Source organism: Balaenoptera ricei, chromosome 19 (assembly GCF_028023285.1).
Source record: "Balaenoptera ricei isolate mBalRic1 chromosome 19, mBalRic1.hap2, whole genome shotgun sequence".
NCBI lineage: Eukaryota > Metazoa > Chordata > Mammalia > Artiodactyla > Balaenopteridae > Balaenoptera > Balaenoptera ricei.
Window position 1 is genome coordinate 9,569,943 of NC_082657.1, and position 4,972 is coordinate 9,574,914.

Consider the following 4,972-nt stretch of genomic DNA (forward strand, 5'->3'; position numbering starts at 1 on the left):
TCTTTCCCTCCTTTTTTTCCCTTCCTTTGATAAGGATTTCCCCCCCCTTTATAAGTTTTTGTTTCCATATGGGAGGAGGGGAGGGAGCCTCTGGGTCACCTAGAAAGAGGGGCCGCCCCAAAACAACACCCCGCCTCTCCTGCTTTCAGCTCCGGATCTGAGGGACCTGATGGGAGCAGAGGTAGCAGAGGAGTCTGAGTTGAAGTGGGGCATTTGGAGCAGGGACCCCAGAGTTCCCAGATTTTCTCAGCTACTCTCCCCTCACTGAAGTTGCCCCTCCTAGGTGGGACTTTTCACTTTTTTGTTGTCAGGTTGTATGGGGGGAGGGGTGCGGTGCTGCTGGGACTGAGGCCGGCTCTGGGATTGGGCCAGTCCGGTGGGCAAGACTCTGGCACAAGGCTGGAACAACTTCCTGTGGCATCTCCTATGGTTTTTCCTAGAGTAATGGGCATGAAGGTCCCTGTTGTGCTGTCACTGAGTCAAGTACTTTCTGGGGTGCTTCTGGCACTCCCTATGATGTCACAGGAAGTAGTTCCCTGGAGGTCACTTCCTGTGACGATAGGAGAGACAGGTACTTCCTATGATGTCTCAATGAGCCTTCCTGGAAGGTTACTTCATGGTATCCTGGGGGCGTGTACTTCCTGTGGTGTCTCCAGGTTACTTCCGATGATGTCATCGGGGTGAAGCATGCACTTCCCGTATCAGGCCATGGCCAGTCACTGATCCTCCTTCTCTACCCACACCCCTCTTTGGTGGGTCGTGGCCTGGGGGTCTTCCTAGGAGGAGAATAAGGGGTGGGAGTTGGATCTAATCTGGAGGACTCTAAGAAAGAAGACCCACTATTGTCAGGGTCATCTCCATCCAAACGCACCAAGTCTGAACTCACCTGGCAGGGAGGGGGTGGGAGATGGAGCTGGTGAAAACTGTTAAAGACCCTCATTTCCACCCCTGCCTTTTGTGTGCATGCTTGTGTCTGTGTGGCTTTGTTTCATTAAGTCTGGTGAGCCAAATGTATGGTGGCTCTGTCAGGCCACGGTGGCCCAGGTGTATTCAGGGAGCCATGGTAGGGTCCCTTGAGCCGGAATGCTCGTGTAGTCTAATGCATTAGATTGACTTGTGGTTTCCAGCAAGCTGGAGTACTTTGGTGGTATCTGATGGATCGGAATGTTTTGGTGCTCTCACCAGGCTCTGAGGATACTAGAATGTTCTAATGGAGTTTGCCAAGCCAGGCAGCCCTGAGAGTTGGTTTGAGAGTGGCTCCCTGGGCACTGCGGCTGTGATCAGCTCTAAGGCCTTGTTGGTAGGCTGAAATTTCGGGGCCTGACAACCCCATGGACTTAGGATAGCTGAGACCCACTTCTACCCCCATCCATCTCCCCCTCCCCCATGGAGACCACCTCCACTTCCTCCAACCCAAGGCAGGGCCTCCCAGTGCCCTGGTTCCATCATCAGCATCTCTGGGGGAGGGGCACCCCATGCCCACCCTCTCCCCCAATTGTCCCCCCTCCTAGGTCTTCCAGACCCTTCTCTTCTCCATGGCTTTGGGGGAATCCAGCCTCCTCGTCTCTCTCCCAACAAAGGAGGGGAGAAAAGCCAGAAACAATTCCCACCCCTAAAGCCTGGGAGACCCCTGCCCCTTGCGAGAGAGCCACCCCCAAATCAAAATGTGAAAATCCCTAGAAAGCAATAGCCTTCAAGGTACCTTGCACTGAATTTCCCACCCCAGCCCTTCCACCTGATGGGAGGCTGTAGCTTGGGCACTAGGGTGACTTTTTCCCTGCCCTCTTCATCTCCAGGGTGGGGGGCAGGCCCCATTTCCCCATCCCTCACCTCCCATCGCTGCTGCCCTCACCCCTAATCTCCAGACTGAACCCAGATGGAGATTTGAGTGCCAAAACAATTCTTGATGTAACTTTGTACATATCTTCTGCAGTTGGGGGCTCTTGGGGTCGGAGGTGGAGGTGGCCCTATGGGCCACTGCTCCCCTCCACCTCTCAAAGGACCTTACAGTATTTCACAACATCTCCACCCACATGTGGGTATTGCAGTATCTAGCTGGACTGTCCCCACCTACAATTCCCCGAGCCGCCATAAGGAGGGGAAGGAGCCAGGGAGAGGTGAAGTAAGGTCTGGGAGTGGGGAGGTGGGATTTGAAAGCACTCATTTGCATATCATTTGCATCCTCAGCTGCCCTCCGGCTTGTCAGATGCTTTCTGTAGACCTATTTCTGGGTCCCAATCAGCGGGATCCAGTACTCCTCTCACACAGACACGTCTCTGGAGGCTGGGCCTCCTGAAAAGTGTTCCCTTGGGGTATCTGTGTGACAGCCCCCTCCCTATTCACATTTTTCGGGGACCCCCTACCCCGCCAGCCAGGGCTATCTGGAAGGTAGTTTGCTAGCTCAGTGAGCTGGTTCACTCACTGTGTTGGTGAGTGGAGAGCCACACACCTTTCCCCATTTTACCTTAGGAAACTCACTCTATGGTCTTCCCCATCCCTTGAAAGTCCCTTCTGCAATCTGACCTCAATCTTTTGTGCTGCAGTTTGTCCAGAGGGGACGCAGATGTGGGGTCAGGGATGGGGATCATTGAAAAATCCATCACCTCTTTTTCCCCTCCCCCTTCCCTGTTAGCCAATCAGATCTCAGAGACTCTGAGTGGCCTCCCTGCACCCTACTCTTCAGCACCCAGTAGGTGCTTAATAAGTGTTTGCTGCAATGAATTGTCTCCTTGTTCTTTCCCATTTGCCCTCCAACTCCCACCCACCCCCCCACCCGCCCCCAGCATTTTCCTCTCTCTCTGGCTCCCTATGACTTTCACTTTCTCTCCCTGTGGCTTCCGTTGTTACCTGTCCTGTCTCTATCTTCGTCTATGTCTGTCTTTTCCCTTTCCTCAACTCTCAATCCTCTCCCTTCTTCTATTGCCCCATTAATTAAAAAAAAAAGTGCCAAACTTCCTTGGAACTGAGCCGCTCTGGGGGGAGGGAACCTCAGACAGAGGGGAGGAAATGGGACCATCTTCCTTTGAAGAGGCCCCTAAGAGGCATTGAAAACGTCTGTGGACACTTAGCTCAATTGCGTCCCCCTTCCTCACCCCTCCCGCCCCCGAGTTTTTCTTAGAATCTTTGTAAGAAAAAAAAAAAAGAGAAAAAAACTCTCCTTCAGCTAACCCCTAATCTTTTGGATTCCCCCCAATTTCCACCAGCCGGGGAGAACCCCACTTGCCTCCTTCAGGCAAATCTGTAGAAATTGAGGAGGGGGAGACAAGCTCAACCCCTCTTCTGCTGTCCTGAGGGACAGTGCCAACTGGATTCGAGAGAAGGACCTCAAAGCACTTATGAGAAGAAGGGGTTCAATGTGCCAAATTCACCTCCTTCATCCCCTGTCCCGGGGGGCTCTGAGCCAACCTGCCCCAGCCACCTTCTTCCGCCCTGTCCCAGCCATCTCTACGTGGGCAAGGAGGCTTCACTGCAATAATTATTAAGGGATCAGAAGGCAAAGATCGTGCCATCTTTATCTGCCCTAATGCCTGCCCTGGACTTGTAGGTGGGAAGTATGGGTATCCCAAATGGAGTTTGGTTAAGAGTCGACTTAATAGATGGTTGCGGACCTATACTTGGAAGAATACGGTACCACTCTTCTCTGAGTGGTATACCTTCTCCCCTTCTTAACCCGCAAATCACTCAATATCCCCTTGTTCTGTTTCTCCTGCCTATTCCTCCATCCCCCACCCTCTTTATTTTGTTTCTGATTGGTGGCCTACTGTTTGGAAAGTGAGAGGATTCCCCTGCGTTGAGTATTGCTCTGTCAAGACCAGGATTAGAGGTTGTGATAGACTGAGAGGTGGAAAAAGTATTGAGTATAAGAGTGGCGATGAGGATGGCATTTGGGGCTTCCAGGCTGCTGATTGGGTGCACACCTATCACCACAGCCAGGCAGGCCTTCGCTGTTGGCCACGCACCTGCCCCACTGCCGTCTGGAACCCCAAGGCCGGCTGTCGCGAAAGCCTGAACTGGATGTCACGATGGGGAGAACGGGATCGCGATGCCCACGTTGGGGCACTGCGGGCCGGGGGCGCTGGTTTTACGGCTCTCGTGGAGTCGCGACACCCAGCCCGGCTATCGCGATCCCTCTCCACTGCAGTCAGCCGCCTGGACGCCGTAGTGGAGGAGGTTTCTTTCCGTGGCTCCGCTGCAGGTGTGTGTATGGTCTCTGTGCCCTCCGCCCGTTGCGTGGGGGATTGCTGGGTGGCAGGGAGGGAGATGGGGAAAGTCTCGTTGGTGGCGATGGGGGTGGTGAAGGCTGCTGCTTTTTAAACCCTTCTCAGCCAGTCCAGGATGCTCTTGTCTCCCAGAGATAATTGGGGGGGACCGCCTAATCCCCCTCCCCTTCCCCCTTCTCCACTCCTCCCCCACCCCCAAAACCACCAACCTCTCATCTTCTAAGTGACTCCATCACCACCGGCCACCGGGACCTGCGGCTTCATTGCTCCAGCCCGCCCCACTCGACCGTCAGACTCGCTCATCGAACTCTTTCTGATTAACCCTTTCTGTGTTCATCCCACGGAAAACTGTGTGTCCGGCGTGGGGGAGGGGGGAGGCGAGGGGCAATAGCTACCTTTCCTCCATCGCCTCCCACCGCCCATGCCTCCCCACCCGCACCCCATCCCATGCCCCACCCCCATCCCTCACCCCAAGGGTCCTCCCCAGCCTGGGGATAGAGACCCTTTATAAATATCTATGCTGTTTGGCTTTGTCCCTTTCAAAGGCAGGGTCAGGGGTGTGGCCTCCTCCGAGTGGAGAGCTCACTCTGGCCCCACTCCTTTCTGTACCCGCCCCCACTCCCCACCCCTTCATTGTAAATAGTCACTTTTGTACTGGTTTGAGCCAGGGGACGTGGGGAGTCTTTTTTTTTTTTTCTTTGTGTTGGCATCTCAGGCCACTGGAGGCATGGCCCACATCCCAGCTTGATTTG